The sequence below is a fragment of the Podarcis gaigeae genome (assembly GCF_964106915.1).
Source record: "Podarcis gaigeae genome assembly, chromosome: 7".
In the NCBI taxonomy this organism is placed as follows: Eukaryota; Metazoa; Chordata; class Lepidosauria; order Squamata; family Lacertidae; genus Podarcis; species Podarcis gaigeae.
This window is the reverse complement of record NC_139683.1, coordinates 47,304,383-47,324,484: the sequence shown is the minus strand read 5'-3', so window position 1 is coordinate 47,324,484 and position 20,102 is coordinate 47,304,383. Positions and strand designations below refer to the sequence as shown.

Below are 20,102 nucleotides of genomic sequence, written 5' to 3'. Positions count from 1 at the left end.
TGTGAAGTCTCTCAGCCCCACTCACCTCACAGAGTGTTTGTTGTGGGGGAGGAAGGGAAAGGAGAATGTTAGCCGCTTTGAGACTCCTGAAGGGGAGTGAAAGGCGGGATATCAAATCCAAACTCTTCTTCTTCTTCTTCATACTTGTGTAACTTCTAACTTTTTATATGAGGGATAAATTAGTGTGCAGTCTGGTAATGACCTTGCTCTTTGAAACTCAAATACAAATGTGGAATTTAAAAAGGTTTGCGTGATTTCATCATTCAATAATGACACTTCATAGATTCATTGTAAGGTACGTGGTATGCATTATCATCACGATACATTTTTCCATCCAGGCTTTTGGCCTTCAACTTGGAGAGGTTTAAATATTGTGGTCTCTTTTAGTAGGAAGGATATGTTAGACCAGGCATTGGCAAACTCCGGCCCTCCAGATGTTTGAGACTACAATTCCCATTATCCCTGACCACTGGTCCTGTTAGCTAGGGATGATGGGAATTGTAGCAGGTTCAGCAGGAGGCTGTTCAAAGGGACTGGTGGAAGAATTAGGCAGGAGAGATTGTAGTTGCAGTATCACTGCCTCAGAGCCCTTAAACATATAGGCACCATTTACAGCCAAAGGATTTGACATTCCTGATCAATCATGCCCAGGTTTAGGAGAGAGGTTGTGGCTGATGAGCTTTGCAAGAGATTTCTGACATTATCAAGGTTTGTTGAATTCAGTGATGCCTTGCAGCAACAGATTTTCATTGAAAGACCTTTTGCAATATATATATAAAAAACCATAGTAAAACACTGCTTATATCTTTAAGCAACAAAGCACCTATAAAGACTCCATTGTTGCTGTTCAAAAGAAAATGTGTGTGATACCATATGGGTGTGTGTAAAAGGCGGTCATCACCCTAAAACATTTGTTGCTCTTCCCACATCAAAGCAATTGGAAAGAAGAGGATTATTGGCCTGTTACTGTAGAAATATAATTGGAAATGGAAAAGCATAGGTTTTGCTCTAGGCTCCTGTGGACAGAAAATGCTCAAACTGAAATTGCTTAGAGCTTTATAGACTAAACTCATCATGTTGAACTTGGCTCAGAGGGAGTAGGAAGTCAATGCAGTTGTTGAAAAATTAGCTTAATACCTTCAGCTTCCTAGCACCACTTAGCAGGGTGGCAGCTGCAATCTGAACCAGATGTGATTGCTGAACGAGCTTCAAGTGCATCCCCATGTGGCTTGCTGCAGTACTTCAGGCCAAAAGTGGCAAAGGCACATAATGTCTGCACCTGAAAGAAAGGGCAGCAGTTGCAAATTTAGTTGCCTTTTCTCAAATGATGAAGTTTCATCACATGCATACAGGCTCAGTCATACTGACTCATGCTTGCCTGGTGCTATCTCCACTAATTCTACCTTCAGTTAAGGACCCCATTAAGACTGCCACCTTTTTGGTTTTTAGGTGCTTTAATTTCTTCATTAACAGGTGAGGAGCGGAGAATCAACAGGTGCAGTTTTCCCCATCACTGCATTTCCATGCAGACTTTAAATGAGTTGTGACACAGAAGCTGTGCAGGAAAATGTTGGCAACATTAGGCTCTGCAAGATTGCTCCAAGGAAGTGCTTTCTAGAAATATAGCAGGCAAAGCTATAGTACTAGTCCTGGTGGTCTTGCCATCATTACTGCTTCAGTGTTAAAGAGTGAGCACCAACAGCATCAGAGAAGTGCATCTGGTTTACAATGAAGCATAAAAGGAACTTGGGCTCGAGCCTGTAACAAAATGGTTATCTGTGTCCACTGAGAGTTAAAATAAATGAATGCAGGAATAGTTCTATACAGGTCTAGCTAAAATAACACAAATTGAGAGAGATTATATGTGGTAGCCTCCCCCAGCTGACATACATTGGCTTTTGGAGATAAGCAAGACAAAGTTTCAAATTTCCTGAAGTGAGAGATTTTCAGCGACTATCCATCATGAATACAGTGTGTTGCCATTGAATCTAAAATAGAATGACCTTTCCAAGGTCACCTACCCATTAGTAAAGAGGAATGTGTATTCAAATCTAGTTTGAAACAACTATATAATGAACCCACGGAGCAGATCACGTCTTGGACTTACATGAAAAGACAGGAGGAACTGAACCATGCAGACTCTTTTGACAAACAGTTTTTCAGCTTCCTCTGAACATATCTTAAAGTTTTATCCTTACTTTGCATGAAAGCTGTAATAAACTATTTTATGCCCTCTCTTTCCCTGGGTATTCCACCTGCTTGGTGCACTCTACGGTGAGCTGGCCACGGATACTGAGTGGAGCAATCGTATTGCAAAGTCCATGAGTTTGAACACAACTAGCTTTATTGACTCTGGTGGAGTCAAAGTGTGAGTTGGGGCTCTTTGGGGAAATGTGGATAGTTGCCAGAGAAGGCCTAGGCTCTGTTCTGACATCTCCAGTGGGAGGCAATGACAGTTCACATGGCACAACCTGCCAATCTTCTGAAGGCATAATAACAGCTGTCAAAGTTCCAAAATGCACAACAATCAGCCAGCTGAGCAGAGGGCTGGCAAAGAACTTTGCAGAGCAGTTCTCAAGTGCTAGATAAACAGCTGGCTGTCATGTCCTTGGGAAATGCTGCACAACAAGGCTCTGCAGGCCCTTCCAATCAGCAGTGCCTGCAAAGCTCCTTTTGACCAAGCCATCTTTACGTGGCATCATATTTGATGTCGGGAATAGACAGGGTGGGTGTGGCTTGCCTAAAATAGTCTAGCAGGCCAAATCAGAAGGCCTGGCAGATCAGATCTGACCCATAGACTGGAGATTCTCTACCCCTCATCTAGGCAGCAAAAGGCATTATCACAGTACAAGGACACCTTGAAGCCAGGCAAAAGCACTCAAGAGTTCAGAGCAGGACGAGTGAGGAATGTGGCCTTGGGAGTTAGCCATCAGTAGGGGAAAGGTTCGGAGGGCCATATTTGGTTGAGATTCCCCATATGTTCTGCATATTTATCATCAAGCAGTAACTTGCAGGTGTTTCAGCACCACGGACAGAATCATACCTCTCCACATAGCAACAAAGACATTACTTTTTGCTGGTTAAGTCACACATTCCTCAATGAACCATCCCCTTTTGAGTAATCATGCACATACACAACATAAAGTGTCTCTAAGTTTCTGCTCTGATAGGACTCCGGTTTCAGAAAATGTCCTTCCTCTGGAGATAATTCTTGCAAGCTAGTACTTTTTCAATTTCATCTTTCAGGGCAGACTCTTAATTGATTTTGTTGACCTTTATGTTTCCTGTGTTCCAAAACAGAACACTCTGTTCAAGACAAAAGTGTATCAGTGGTTTCACATAATAGCATTCCATATTCAGTGACTATTCTTAGTGTATTTCTTTGAACGGCTTTCTTTTCTTTTCTTTTCTTTTCTTTGGGTTCCTTTGTAATTGTAGCCACAGATAGGAAAGGTTTCTTTTCTTTTTTTCTCCTAATGAAGCACCTGCCATGGCTTAACATGTCATAAAATCACTCCAGAAACACCCAGTTCAGGAATCCTGGGGCCAATTCAGTGAGGTATGAAATGATACAGAATAATATAGGATGGCAACAAGATCAATTTCCCAAAAGCAGTCAGCTCTGTAGACTTAGCAGTGGACAACCAAAATTCAGTTTTGTGCAGACGGAAGGGCCTGGCCTTTGGGGGACCAGGGTTTGGGGAAAGAGGTTTAGCTCAGTATCCATAATTATAGTAGTACTTAGGGCCACATTGTAATTGAAATAAAAAGATTGTGAATTTTTTAAGAAGTAGATTTAATGCGCTCAACACTTCTGCAATGCTTTCTTGTGCATGAATAAGACATTTGAAGTTATCACTGTTTCATCATGTCAGCAATTCCCAATTCAGAGTTCCCATGTTACATATTTATTTACCTGATACAGTGCATACCAGAAATTTTCAGACCTCTTAAATATGACTTTATGCAACAGTCCATAACACTAATTGCCCCAATGAGATGCTGTGGGCTATTGGGTGCATGCATTATTAAGCAGTTCTCAGAGCAAACATTTTCATTTGTTTTTGTTATGCCATAAAGGAAAACCCAGAGGAAACCTACAACAACAACAAAAACCATCATTCTAAATCCCAGAAATGATAAATGTGTCCCTATTCTCCTGCCTTGAAATTGCAACATAGTACACAAGTATAATTTTGAAGCTGTTTCAGATCCCTGCAATAAAAAAGACATAATAAGGTGGTGGGTTGTTTTTTTAATAATGCAGAGAGGAAATCCTCTCAAGTTACTGTTTATGCAGGAAAATGTAGCATTATTATTAAAGCTGGAAGTATCCCTAGTTAAAGTCGTAACAGACAGATATCTGTTTTATGCTATAGACTTAATTTTGATTAACCCGTTCATCTGATTTCTGTAGATGTTAATCTCGTTCTCAGAACCACATGATAACTGCTGCATAGAACTGGGTATTTCTTTGAGAGGGAGTAAAATTGTTATATTATATGTAGCCAGTCAACAAGATAACCTCTATGGCTGGAGGAAGCTATAGCTGTTGCAGGTCTATTTATCTTGCCCTAAGATCGTAAACATACCTGAGACTGAAATCATTAGGGCCTCCACCTTCTGGAGGCTATTTGTTCATTCTCTGGTGTGTCCCTCTTTTTGGCAGAGCGGGTGAAGTTTTTGTTCAGTTGGGTTTTTCTGGTTTTGTGTTTTTATGTTTTTGCAAATTATGCTGTTTTAGTGAATACGTTGAGTGTCCTTAACTTCCAGCTGTACATGCTTGGAACATAATTTGCTTGCACCTGGTGTTACAAAGACATTTTCCTCCTCTCTAGATGCAGGTGGTTTGAGAATGGGAAGGGAACTTTTCAAACAACTGGAGTCTATATAGGCCGCCTTTCGATATCCTTCTCATATAAATGTCAATTGCGGCTCTTGCGCTAATGAAAGCTTAAATCTCAAAAGGCGAGCTGTAAGCTGTCATTTGTTTCCTTGTCAGCAAAATTCTTTGAGCATTGTTTTACTATAGCTTTGTGCCACTACTTAAAATCTCTGCTTTCTCAAAGCCCTGTCATTAAAAAAGGATATTCCTTGTGCCACAGGCGTTCTTAGTTTGGCCCTTCTTCTCTTAGCTTGAGACATACTGTCGTCTGGATTACATAAGGGTGATTTTTGAGTATGAAGTATCCTTTCACAGAGCTAAGGGTTTAACTACCCACTCTGCATCTTTCTCAAAATAAATGGCTGTCCCTTTCTCGTTAAGAATCCTGTGAGGGACAAGGTATGTGCCATGGACCAGCACTGTGCAGAAGAAAAGGCTGCAGAAGATGGCAAGGACACAAAGTTGTGTAGTCCCAGCCTCACTGTGTCCATGTACAGATGAGAGCTGAATAGGTTGTTTGCAGTAATACTGTAGAGGTATCGCTGCCCATGATCATTCTACATATAACTTTCATGTATGTAGAAAGAGGGTACCCTCACCACATTCCAAGCTAGAGTCAGGCAAACTAAACTGTTCTTCAGAAACTCACAAAACTAGATTGGTTTAATCCAACCCTGAATCAGCCTCTCTTGTACTCAGACTTGATATCACTGGGACCTCAGCAGGGTCAGAGCCCTACCTGCAAATACCCAGTGAGTCTCCAAACAAACCCTACCTGCCTCCCTATCCCTCCAAGTATCTTCTTTCCCATTTACCTTTATTTCTGCTGTGGCAGTAGTGGATGGAGGTGGAGACGGAAGTCTCTCCCTAACATAAGGCAGCATAGCAAGCACCAGGGACTATGAGAAACCATCAGTATCTCAGTTGTCACAGAGGGGAAGGGGGAAGGCTCGCTCTTTTCCTCCTTCACCATTGCATCAGTAAAGCTTAGTGGGAGTTGGGAAATGAGGGAAGTGGACTAGGTTAGAAGGAGGCTTAGTGTACTGGCTTGTATTATCTTCTGGCTCACATTTCAGTCTTAAGGCAGAGAATAACCTTTGGGTCTCGTCATGAGCCTTGTGAGCCCACAAGCATTTCTGTTTCCAGGACAGGAAATATGCAATTCAGAGGCAGTGTTAGCCCCACTGAAAAGGCAAAGTTAATTTTCAATATGAAGGAATTGTCCAAAGGGCTAATTCAAAATGTTGTGACAGTTTGTTTATTTTTAGTGTTGTTTTTTAGCTAAATTTATAGCCATCCACTTAGTCAGTGCATAATACATCTAGGGAAACCTTGTTGTTAGCCTTACTCAAAATGCTTTTAATCTATTGGAGAACATTTAACCCAAGTCTCTACTCTGAGAGACCTTGTTCGCAGAAATCGTCCCCAAAGACTTCTTTTTATTGAAGTCTCTGTTAACTGAACGTTTTTCAATGCAATTTCAAGAGTTTGTGTGCATTAAAGGGGAAGGCGAGAATACACAGCTTGAGTTGAAAACACACTGACTTTGAGCAGGGGTGCTAACAAGATTTTCTGGGCTCAGCACACTGTATGTGGATTGGGCTTTGTGTCATATGCAAATTTATGTCCTCTTTTGCAACTGGAGTGGAGGACCCAAAAATAAATCAGTGACCATGCATATAATACTGTCTCTAACAGACAGAAAATGAACAAGTAATGCTTTCCCCCAATTGTATTTCCATACTGGAAGAGGCTGTTGAATTTTAACAGCTGTATTCAACATGCAAAAAACCCTCCTTTCCCTCAGTGCCAACCCTAAACCAAAGCTGAGGTTGCAATCTTGTACCCACTAACCTGGATGTAAGCCCAACTGAACACAAAGGGACTTACATCTGAGTAGACCTACCTAAGTCTCTCTTCAAAGTTTTTACATATTGCACCTGACATGGGAAGGTCTTTAACATCCATCCATGCATATTATGTAGTAAGACTCGCAGAAAACATTTAAGGAGTACTTGATCTCAGGCAAACCCACCAGAAGAAAGAAGCCTCCTAGTTGCTGGAGGAAAAGGAAGAGCAAAGTATATATATTCCAAGGTCTAGAAAATGAGAAAGAAGCAAAGAAAGTGTACTAAAGGGGAGGGGGGAAACAGCAGCTCTTTGGGACCACAGGGATTCCTATTGGCTGATGTCCAAACTATTCACTCATCAGTCACAGCTCTCACTTAACTCATTTGCTAAAATCACTAACAGGCAGGAGCAGCCAGGTTGGCTCATCTCACAGAAATTGCTTAGAAGGGTACCTGCACATTTTGCTTCATAACTTTCCTTCTAGGAGGGCTAGAGAATCTGAGGGAAGGAATATGAGGACTCTACTGACTGTGAGTCTGGAACATTAGTAACCACAATGTCTCCTTCTTAGTGTCTTCCTGGAGAAGTATTGAACTGCAGGCTCGCTTATGTAAATTATTCTTAAAACTTTAGGTTGATTTTTTTTTTAATGATAAAGCCACAGCGGAAGAGACAATGTTGTATTCTTTCCACAAGAATCTGCATCATTTTGGTATATGTGGAGGGACCTTAATATCCTTCATTCAGTGTCCCTTTTTCATGTTCATCCTGAAAGATAGTATGTGATTGACACAGACTTCAGCTGCAAAATTGCCATTAATCTCTATCAAGTTGAGCTAGAGAGAATCAGCTATCCCTGGTATTGTGAGTTTCTGATTTCCCTTTTTCTAATTGCATTCTGCATTGTATAAAGCCTTGCCAGTAATCTGACTGGCACAGGTCCAAGTTTAGATTGGCTTTACCCTGAAAATGGGTTCCTGAACAAGATGCTACAAATACAGAGTACAGTAATCAAAGGTTGCCTGCCTTCAACTTTTAGATTAGAAAATATTGAGATGGAGATAGTCATCTGATATCGGCACCATCTAGCCTCTTTTATATCTCGGCCTCTCAAATGGGAAATGGCATAACTTTGTAATTGTGGGAAAAGCTGCTAAAGTGGATTTTCCACGTCTCTCTTGAATTGGCCAGAGGCAACACCCTCTTTGCAAATCCACTCAGTATTCTACTCAGTGTTTTAGATACCAAATGCAGAATTAGCACACGCCACTTTATGTTTAAAAATAAATAATATCTGTCTAGCATGAAAGAATTGGAGCAGATTGTTTAAAAATTACTGCAAAGCAACCCTGTCTCACTTATGCATTTGTAGGGCAGTGTGTGGACTCTTCCACATAGGTCACAAGGGCTCTGAAAGACCCAAGTTTCTGTGTAGTCTACTGCACCTCTGGGTAAGGACTGACTAGCTGTGTCTCTTTCTCTCACCAAAACCTTTTGGGACAAATGGATACATCTGGAGTATTGAGAAAGTGCCATGGGCACCAGTTGCTGTGGGGGGGGGTGACATTTCCCAAATTGACTACTACATCTATAAGAGCGAAAAGGCGATAGAACTACAGCATGGTCCTGGCATGCCCCCCATTTAACTTGACACATCAACAGGGGGGGAGTGTGGCGGGATACTTAATACCAGCCACTGTCAGGCTTGCTCAGAGAGAGAAACCCTTTGCATCTCTCCTCCATTCAGAACACAAGGGAGGGAGGGTGGGTGTCCAATCCTGGCATCCAATGAAATGTGGCTATGTGAAAGGGTGTGTTTTCAATGTAGGAGAGGCCAAGCTGGTGTGAACTTAGAAGAAAGAGCAAGAATCTCTCATGCAGTGTGGATTTCTGAGGAGATATTTTCTGTTACCTTTCACTGGTGTCATAGGAAGTACAGTGGTACCTCGGGTTACATACGCTTCAGGTTACATACGCTTCAGGTTACAGACTCCGCTAACCCAGAAATAGTACCTCGGGTTAAGAACTTTGCTTCAAGATGAGAACATAAATCGTGCTCTGGCGGCGCAGCGGCAGCAGGAGGCTCCATTAGCTAAAGTGGTGCTTCAGGTAAAGAATGGACCTCTGTGTGATGGGATAGTGAGCTGCTTGTGCGTAAAAGCTTGATCCCTCTGGGGTTTGGCTGGTCATCCAAACCGAGGCACTAACGGAGCCCCCAAAGCATGACTCCGTCAGTCGCTGGTAGAATCTGACAGTGGGCGTCTACGGAATTTACGCCAACATAAAAGCTGTTTGACGGACATGCGCCTTCGTGACTCTCTGCGTGACAGTTTCCGGCGAAGGGTGGGAGTTCCTAACGGGGGTCTTGTTACCTCTTCGCTATTCTCACTAGAAGTATCCCAGAGCCTCCCCTCCGCTGTGACTCCTGCTCTCCCCCTGCTGGTTCCTTCCTCTGCTGCAGATTCTCTCCTATTCTCCTGGAGCCTGTCCACCACCTGTCCCTCCGGTGGCAGTTCCCTGACATCCACCTCCCCCCCAGGGCCCCCTTCACCCCCTCCCGCCTCCTCTCCCACTGGCGGTGAGGGCGGAAAGCCCCTGAAGGAACTCTCCTCGTCGTCCGAGGATTCAAACACTTCTAGCCACGGCGTACCGTCTCTCTCCCCGTCTTCCTCTTCTTCGTCGGAGTCGGCTTCCTCACCCACCCCTGACTCTGGGAACCCTTCAAACTCTCCTTCCTCATCGGTGGTCCCAAAGTGTTCCCTTCTAAATCGTGCCACGGGTTGCGGTTTTCTTGGGAAACGCTGATGAAATGTTTCTATTAAGACCTCGTCATTGACTATCTCTGCTGGTACCCAAGTGTTTTCCGACTCTACTTCCCCCTCCCATTCTACCAGATATTCCACCTGATTCCCCTTCCACCTGGAATCAATGATTCCTGCCACGTTCATGTCGCGCTCTCTCTCTTCTATCACGAGCGTTTGGGTGGCCTCTCTCTCACGCTCCCCCCCACTCACGTCCCTCTCGGTACGGCGACAGTAATGACCTGTGAAATACTGGGTGTAATTTCATGTGACTGGGCAGCCTGAGTTTGAATGCTACTGGGTTGACCTGCTGTATGACCTCAAAGGGTCCCAATCTTTTGGGTCTCAATTTCTTACTCCCGCCCTTGAACGGTAGTCCTTGGGTGGATAACCACACCCGGTCTCCCACCCTTATAGTTTCACCTTCCCTCCTATTTCTGTCTGCTTGCTTCTTATATTCTTCCTTGGCTTTCTCTAAGTTAAGTTGAAGCTGACGGTGGATCGCTTCCATCTCTTAAAAAAAATATTCCGCCGCCGGCACGCTCCACCTCTCCCCTCCCTCTCCTGGGAATGCCCGGGAGTGACACCCATAATTTGCCAGAAAGGGACTCATCCCTGTGGACACGTTCTCCGCGTTGTTGTAGGCAAATTCTGCTAGAGGTAACTTATCCACCCAATCATTTTCTCTGTCTTTTACATAACACCTCAGGTATTGTTGTAAAATCCCGTTTGCCCTTTCCGCTTGCCCATTTGTTTCTGGGTGCCGGGCAGTTGAGAAATTGAGTTCTACGTGCAATAAGCTCATAAGTTTCCTCCAGAACCTGGAAGTAAATTGTTTCCCTCTGTCGCTCAAAACCCTCAAGGGGGTGCCATGCAACCTAAAAATATGTTCTACAAACAACTTGGCGGTTTCCTCCGCTGTGACCGCATGTGAACAAGCTATAAAATGACACATCTTGGTTAATAGATCTACCACCACCATGACAGCTGTTTTGCCTTTGGATTTTGGCAGGTCCGTCATAAAATCTATGGATACTGCCTCCCATGGCCTTTCTGGCGTGGGTAAGGGTTGTAATAGCCCCGCTGGCGCCACCCTCTCTCCTTTCGCTCGCTGGCACCTGTCGCAACCCCTGACATATTCCCGTACGTCCTCCCTCACCTTGGGCCACCAAAACTCCCTGGTAACCAACCACATGGTTTTGTGCTGTCCAAAATGTCCCGCTGTGGGGCTGTCATGCAACTGCTTGAGTACTCTGCCCCTCAGTTCCCCATCGGGTATGTACAGTGCCCCTTTGTAATACAACGCCCCGTTCTTTTCTTCAAACCCCCCTGTGTTCTCCTCTGTCCTCCTGAGCTCTCTGAGTTTCTCTTGGGCGTATTCATCGTTCTCAGTACCCTCTATCAGTTCCCTCTGCCCCACCAATGCCGCCCCACACACCCAGCGGTCTTCAGGGATTACATGCCTTGCCTCAGGCGCTCCCTCCCCCTCTAAGTACTCAGGTTTCCTGGAAAGAGCGGCCGCCCTCACGTTCTCGGAGCCGGGCACGTAACGAATCTCAAAGTGGAATTTGGAGAACTCCTGGGCCCATCGCACTTGTCTCTGGTTCAGCACTCGGGCTGTTCTCCAGTATTCCAGATTTTTGTGGTCAGTTCGGACTTGAACCTTGTGCTGCGCCCCAATCAGCAAGTGCCGCCATTTCCGGAATGCTTCATGAATGGCGAGCAGTTCTCGGTCGTATACTGTGTAGTTCCTCTCGGATTTGTTCAACTTCCGCGAGAAGAATGCACACGGTCTCCATTCAGACGTATCTTTTCCCGGCTGGAGAAGAACGGCCCCCACCGCTCGGTCTGACGCGTCAGTCTCCACTCTCATTGGTTGTTGTAGATCCACGTGCAAAAGTTGCTCTTCCGACGCAAACGCCTGCTTTAAACGTTCGAACGCCCGCTGCGCTTCTTCCGTCCAAACAAATTTCTTTTTGCTACTAAGACAATCCGTGATTGGCGCTGTTAAATGGGCAAAGTTTTTGATGAACTTCCTATAGAAGTTTCCGAAGCCCAGGAACCTTTGCACGTCCTTCTTGGTCTTTGGTGTTTTCCATTCCAGTACCGCTTGAACCTTGCTGGGATCCATGGCCAATCCCTTGTCAGACAACCGGTACCCCAGGAATTCCACCTCCCTGGTATGAAACTGACACTTCTCCAGTTTCACCCACAGCCGGTTTTCTCGCAGCTTGCTCAGTACCTCTCTTACATCTCGCACATGCTGCTCCTCATTCTCTGAGTACACCAGGACGTCATCTAAGAACGCTACGCAGTTCTTGTAGAGCAGTGGCCCCAGGATGTGATTCATGAATGATTGAAAGCAGGCGGAGCCCGCTTGTAATCCGAAAGGTATAACCCGGTACTCAAAAGCCCCCAAGGGGGTGAACATAGTGGTCTTCCACTCATCCCCCTTTCTCACACGTATCAAGTTATATGCCCCCCTAAGGTCCAGCTTGGTAAAAATTTTCCCTTTTCTCACCCGTGTTAGAATGTCATCAATTCTAGGCATAGGGAAAGTCACTGGTTCTGACACTGCATTTAGGGCCCTGAAAATCACATACAAGCCTGGGCTTGCCCGTGTTTTTTTTGTCCACAAAGAACACTGGGCTGCCCCCCACCGCTCGTGACTCTCTGATGAAACCTCGCTTGAGGTTCTTGTCAATGAACTCCCTTAACTCCTGCATCTCACTGTCTGACATTGCATACAGCTTGCCCACTGGCAATTGTGCTCCTGGGAGTAAGGTAATTTGACAGTCAAAGGGTCTGTGCGGGGGCAGTTTATCTGCTTCCTTTTCGCTAAAGACGTCCATCAAGTCAGCGTATTGTGGTGGCACCTTCCCCTTGTCCATCACTTCCATCCCTGCTAGAGTGGCCCTGGCCCCTGCCTGAGCCTCTCCCTCCTTGCAGTGTTCTAGGCAATGTGCTGATCCAAAGGAAACCACTCTCTGATGCCAGCCTACTAGCGGATCGTGTAGCGCCAGCCAGCTCATACCCAAGATAATAGGAGCTCCTCCCAAGGTGGCTACGTTAAACGCTATCAGTTCTGTGTGTCTTGCCACCCTCATTATCATTGGTACAGTCTGTTGGCTCACTTCTCCTCCCAACAGCTCCCTCCCATCAATCGTGGTAACCTGCAAAGGCTTACTTAATGGGATAGTCTGTATCTGGTGTTCAGCTGCAAACTCCTTACTCATGAAATTACATGAGCTACCTGAATCCAATAGCGCTTTTATCTTCAGTGGGTGTCCGTTTGCCAGTTCCAGCAACACCTCTATCACAAGCGCTGGTCTTGGAGGTTCTGGCGTGGGCACATTCACTACTCCCTGGCCTGGCTGCTGTGCCCTGATGTTGGCAACCAGGCGTTGGCTTTTACTTGCTCCGTGATTTCTTCTTCCTCCTTCCCCCCAACAGTTCCCGCCATCCCTTGCCATTCCTTCCTTTGCGGACAGACTCTGGCAAAGTGACCTGGCTGTTGGCAGAGATAGCATCTCTTGCCGCTCTTTCCCTCCTTCTTCCGCCCTTCACTGGTGTTTGAAACTGCGCGCGCGCGCGCTGTTCCAAGTTCCATCGGCTCTGCTGGCGGGAAAGGCTGCTCCGGAATCTCTGGAATGCGGAAGTCCTTCCAACGTTCCCCCTTTCCTTCCCGCTTTTCCATAGCTCTAGCCTCCTGGCGTGCTCCTATGGACAGTGCTGATTTAGTCAGCTGATCCATAGACTCCGCCCTAGGCGCCCGGGAAAGTTCATCTTTCACTGCCGGAGAGAGACCTTCTTCAAACAGCATTTGAATAGGTTCACTAGCAAGGTCCCACCCTAGTCTATGAATCAGCATGGTGAACTCAGTCCAGTACTCACGTACAGATCGGCTCCCCTGTTTACACGCCATTAACTGTCTGCGCACCACCCCCTGCTCGATCTCGCTGGAAAACATCAAGTCCATGGTGCGAAAAAACTTCATTGTGTCCTTTAAGATTTCATTATTGGCTGCCATCAGGGGCCGAACCCAGTCCTTCGCCCCTCCCTCTAGATGGCCAATCACGTACGCCACTCTAGAGTTCTCATCGGGGAAGTCATCAAACAGTAGATTGAGAGCATATTGCATCTCTGTCCTAAAGGCTTGATAGTTCCTGGGATCCCCCCCAAATTTCTGCACCAATCCAGGCACCCGTCTGGCAAGTGGGGTGGTTTTCCCTTTATCCGCATCTTGAGCCCTCCTCTCCTCGAGCCTCGCCGTTTGCAGCGCCAGCTGGACCTCCAACGCCCTGTACCTTTCTTCCAGGCTTGGACCTGCTCCAGCTCCAGCTCCTGCTCCTCCGGTTCCGGCTGGTTCGCTCATGATGCCCTCTGCTTGCACAAGCTGCTTTCAAAGACTGTCAGATTGCTGTGATGGGATAGTGAGCTGCTTGTGCGTAAAAGCTTGATCCCTCTGGGGTTTGGCTGGTCATCCAAACCGAGGCACTAACGGAGCCCCCAAAGCATGACTCCGTCAGTCGCTGGTAGAATCTGACAGTGGGCGTCTACGGAATTTACGCCAACATAAAAGCTGTTTGACGGACATGCGCCTTCGTGACTCTCTGCGTGACAGTTTCCGGCGAAGGGTGGGAGTTCCTAACGGGGGTCTTGTTACCTCTTCGCTATTCTCACTAGAAGTATCCCAGAGCCTCCCCTCCGCTGTGACTCCTGCACTCCCCCTGCTGGTTCCTTCCTCTGCTGCAGATTCTCTCCTATTCTCCTGGAGCCTGTCCACCACCTGTCCCTCCGATGGCAGTTCCCTGACACTCTGGAACGAATTAAGTATATAACCAGAGGTACCACTGTACTGGTGAGTACGCAGGTGCCTGCAGTCACTATGTTTGTGACATATAAAAACAGCTTTAAAAGTTAAGTAACGTTTGAGGAAAGGAGGGTGTTCTACTTATTCCATAATTAACAGTGGAGTCTTGCGTCACCTTAAAGAGTAAGAAATTGATTGTGCCAAAAGCTTTCATGGATTGCAGTGCACTGCATAAGATCTTTAACCCAACTAAGTCAAAGTCACAGGAGACTATGTCTTTAATGAAGTTAAGTCAAATTGATTTCAGTGAGTCCACTCCAGGCATGACTAACATTGGCTATCACCCAATGTCAGCATTTTAAAATTGTCATTGATTCTCAATTGCGACAATTGTGAAAAATCATGAAAAAGTTTTAAAATATTGAACCAGCAAATACATTAGTGTTTGTTGGTTGGTTTTTTAAAAAATTAACTTTTAGAAATGCTGCTTTTTATTTATTTGTTGCACTTGTTTGACACCTTTCTAAAAGCAATGGTTTTCCAATGGCAGCATACATATAGTATATGATTTTAAAAAGATTAACATGTACATTAAAATAATAAAAACAATACAGTTGTTTCTTCTTATGCTGTTGTTCAGGGTTGAGGCCAATGAAAAGGCTTTCAGGATATGTATAAACACTTCAGCTGAATTTGAAAGGAACAGGCCACTTCTGTAGTTATAAATGGATTTGAGGCTGAAATAAAGAGACTTGTGTAGTGAATGCTATTGCTTAAATTGTTTTTGAACTGTCAACTCAAAACAAATACAACTGAAGATTGGTATTGCTAACTGCACTGAAAAGGTAGCACTAACTGCAACCATAATAACAACAATCTCATTTTCTCAGATAATCGTCAGGGAACACAAACACTTAGCCAATTTGGTGTTTGTGTTCCAGAGCTACTCCCTCCTTCACCCGCCACCCCAGTCCTACCTCTTTTGTAGAAAGTGATGCAGCAGTCTTGCTAGTCACTGGTACATCCCCATGTGCTTTGGGATTAAGCTTTCTCTCTCACTCCTCTCTGCTGCAGTTTTCCTAACAAACATCACCCTGCCACTGCTTTTTTTTTCCCAGAAAGGAAAAAGATAGGTGCATATGTAGACCAAATAAACTGAGAAAATAAATAAATGAAAGAAAGAAATGTTCTGCTGTGAAGTTTCCTACAAACTTAGGGTGGTTTAGGGTGTGACCTAATCTGAAACAGAATATACCAATAAAAAAGAAAGGCGAACAAATGTTATTCCTTTGTCAAATTAATATAAACATTAATCCAAAACATCAGGGCTCTCTCTCTGGCATCTTGCCACTAAAAAGCTGAATAGGAAAGTTATGCTTGCCAAACAATTCACTTTTTGTAGCTTAACAATATAATATATTGTGTACGTGAGCATGGGTGGAAACTATTAGACTCTTATTCAGGAGATGGGCAGGTATATATTTGGCTCTTCAGTTGACTAACTTGAATGGAGTGGAGATTAAGAGGCCTTGAAACAGCCAATTTCAGAAATATAAACTCAGATATATTGAGCAGTGAAAATAGTATAAAGTCTAAGCATGGCTCAACTGAAAATGGAAACTGTACATAATTACTTCCATCTTAGAAATCTGAGGACACTTTTCCAACAAGCCAGAAACAGAGGGATCAGTTCAGACCCCCAAACAATGGTTTGTCTTAACCATAGCTTAGAACCCAAAGCGTGTTTTGAGCTTCCAGACATACAAAACGCAAACCATGACATTGAGCTGCTTGCCTACTTTTGTTTGATGTCCTCTCAACCCTGAACTTCACAGTTTACTCCTTCTCCATGATACAGCAACCTCTGGAAGTAGAGCATTGGCTGTAGTGTGCTTTGTCAATACAGACATGATGCTATTACATACCATGTTGTTGTTGTTTAGTCGTTTAGTCGTGTCCGGCTCTTCGTGACCCCATGGACCAGAGCACGCCAGGCACTCCTGTCTTCCACTGCCTCCCGCAGTTTGGTCAAACTCATGCTGGTAGCTTTGAGAACACTGTCCAACCATCTCATCCTCTGTCATCCCCTTCTCCTTGTGCCCTCCATCTTTCCCAACATCAGGGTCTTTTCCAGGGAGTCTTCTCTTCTCATGAGGTGGCCAAAGTATTGGAGCCTCAGCTTCAGGATCTGTCCTTCCAGTGAGCATTCAGGGTTGATTTCCTTCAGTATGGAGAGGTTTGATCTTCTTGCAGTCCATGGGACTCTCAAGAGTCTCCTCCAGCACCATAATTCAAAAGCATCTATTCTTCGGCGATCAGCCTTCTTTACGGTCCAGCTCTCACATCCATACATCACTACTGGGAAAATGACATACCATACTGAGCATAAACTAACATCAAAGTTTAAGGCTCATGGTTAGCAAGGAAAGGGCTTAACCACAAGCTTGGGTTTGGATGGCACAAAGAGTTGACTTAGCACAGTGATGCATGGGGGGTAAAAATACTGGGAAGGAGCAATGGTGCTGCAAACTCCTCTTTGGGAGCCTGCTTACTTGCATCATCCCCATAAGCCATAACTGGGTTTACTGTGACATGTGAACCAAACCATTGTCTGCCTATGAAAAGTAAATAGTTTGGTTCAATGGATGTTCAACAAGTACTTCAGAAAGTCTAGGCAGTTTGATGCTGATTAGCATCCTCAAGGAAACAAATATTATATCCTTTCCTTTGTAATGGAAATAACAGTGCAATCCTAAGCATGGTTACTCAGAAGTAAACTCCACTGAGTATGAACAGTAGTCAGTGATGGTGAGAGTTGTGGTCCAACAACATCTGGAGGGCCAGATGTTCCCCACTTGTGCTTTAAACTAGATCCAGGGAAATTGACATGTAGGATATGAAGTAAGAGCTTGAAAGCATGTGTGTTATTTTGAAAAGATTACACTGACATGGAAAAGATGATTACTGTAGAAACAAAAAGATCCCACAGGACATTTAAGGGGAATTACTTAGAGTACAGAAGTATATTATATCTGATATATACATTGCATATCACACTCTTGGCCCAATAAAAGAGATTTACTCTGTTATTTGCAAAAGAGATCATTATATTAAGCTGCAGGAATTTGGGAGAAGCTTTTAAACATAAAATGTAACTTTTTGTTCTGCACTTTTAGCATCAGCATTTGAAGCAGACTAAATGATAAAAGAATGACAGCAATAAAGCAATCTGTCTCCAGATTCTTCATCTGTTATGTACTTTATAAAAGTGTTAAAATCTAAAAATGTAGGCCAGAGCAAAATAGTTTTAATACATGGAAGAAAAACACTAGTGGGGGGGTGGAATAGCAATAACTGCTCATCTGAAAGTGCTTCCCCCTTAATCACTATTGTGTGAAAACTCTGTAAATTCAGTCTGTGGTGAAGGAAATGCATTCTGTGCCTCTTCAGGAACATTTTCATGTGCTCTTATTTTATATGCTACAAGTTGAGCCTGGCCATCACAAAGAGGTGCTGGGGCTGAACTGACCACAGATTAATCCCTGAGTTATGGATGCCTGGCTGGGTGACTGTGAGCCTGCCCTACAGGTTCTACATTCAAGTGAAGCTTGAATACTAAAAAGTACATCAATTAAAGTTTTATTACAAAGTATTCTAATGAGTGAGAGAGAAAACTGGCCAAACTGGGTCAGTATTTTGGGTGAAGCAGCATGTAAGTGTTTGACCATCAAGGAATACTGTTACACTCTCTGGCTCTGGCAACATTATTATTTTTTCTTTTATTGGTACTTTATGACATGTCTGGAAGCAAGTTTTCAGAATCAGTGCCCAGAATCAGCCCCCAGTGGAAATACAGTCATTCCCCCCCCCCCTTCAGACATTCTCATTTCTCCAGATATATTCAAATTTCGTGAGGGACTCTTTTAAAGTAGGGACTTGGAGGAGGAAAGTGGTTGCTGCTAGTTTAAGGAAGAGAGAGGTTAACCACTAGCTGCATTTTGGATGGCATGCTAAACCAAACCTTAAAAGGACTTGGGGAGTCAGTGCAGATTCCTCCTAGGGGTCAGCACATCCTCCCTGTCCCAGCAAGCCATAGTTTGGCTTACCATGTCACGGAAACCAGACCTATTATTGATTGACTGACCTATATAGGTAAAGGTTAAGGGACCCCTGACCATTAGGTCCAGTCATGGACGACTCTGGGGTTGCGGCGCTCATCTCACTCTATAGGCCGAGTGAGCCAGACAGCTTCCGGGTCATGTGGCCAGCATGACTAAGCCACTTCTAGCAAACCAGAGCAGTGCACGGAAATGCCGTTTACCTTCCCACCGGAGCGGTACCTATTTATCTACTTGCACTTTGATGTGCTTTCGAATTGCTAGGTGGGCAGGAACTGGGCCTGAACAATGGGTGCTCACCCCGTCATGGGGATTCGAACCGCTGACCTTCTGATCGGCAAGCCCTAGGCTCTGTGGTTTACACCACAGTGCCACCCACTATATACCTTACCTTAAAGATGCATAGCAACTCTGTTAGGGGTAAACAATGGTGCCCAGAATTCTTTTTGGGGGGTGTACTTTAAGGATATAATGCATATGCAGCACTAGATGCGACTGCTGCATTTTTCAATGGCATTACCAAGCATCCCCAAACAATATATACAATAACTTTTTTTAAAGGCATAGTTGAATTCCTTAATTAAAGAATTGATTGGGATTGATGAGAGCTCATTCCAAGGAGCAATTAACTACAGCAGTGGGGCTAGTTATAGTTCCAGGAAAAGGACACAAACTGGCTCAGTGATGGGAAATACAGGGCAAGCCATGGAGAAGTGAGGGGCATTCTCAACACCATATCCACCTCCCCCAGGGACACCTCCCACCATGCCTCAATTGTGCATTTCCCCATCCAAATCTGTAAAGCAATTTGTCTTGGTATTTCCGCACTCTTTCCCTCCTTTATGGATTTCTACTGTCAAGGAAAAAAGGCAGAAGAAATCATGGGAAAACGGGACATTTGCAATTGGATGGCGACATTGTGTGGACCCTCCATCACATTTCATGGAGGAGACATGGAATAGTCTCCTGGAAGCACTTCTAGGTTATGGGAAGCAATTGCTGTTACATATCTTTGTCAATTGGTGTCTTAACACCAGGCTTTATGAATATTGAAATAATGAGAGTGGTTGAACACTAGAGGGTGATGTTGTTCTTTTAAATAATGTTCATAGGACAGCTTTGGAGACAAGATTCTGTTTCAAACACAACATAACTATTTTGTGCTCACATTTCCTGGTAGAAAGACTAGCAAATTTACTTTCCACTGTGTGTACATGATGCAGAGAAGACGCAGCCAGTCCCAAATCCTTGGCACGTGTATCATCCATCACCTGTCAGAAATTGTGGCAATGCTCTGGAGTGTTTGGTGAATACTGATAAATATTTCATGTCTGCACCGAGATTCATTGTGCAAAAGAAACATGTTTAGAATTAGCTCTTTAGATCATTTTTGTTTAGGCTTCACATGTGTAGAAAAGACATAGGTCTATCTGTTCAGACATTACAAAGTCTGCCTTTTCTGATCAAGGAATGTAAGTTCCTTGGTAGAAAAAGTAACACCTCTATATGGTTTTTAAAAATAATTAAATGTGCACTTGCTTATAAACTGAATGGACTTCCAGAGTGTTTTACAATTTCAAGATTGGCAAGATTCCTTTAAATTTGTTTCCTTTCATTTTAAACAGGCACGTCCA

General features: G+C 44.3%; 1 protein-coding gene across 8 annotated transcripts in view; it reads left to right on the top strand.

Moving 5' to 3' along the window:
• Positions 1 to 20,102, top strand: part of DLGAP1 (DLG associated protein 1) — a 287,890-nt gene that overhangs the window by 220,112 nt on the left and 47,676 nt on the right. The gene's annotated exons all lie outside the window — the stretch shown is intronic.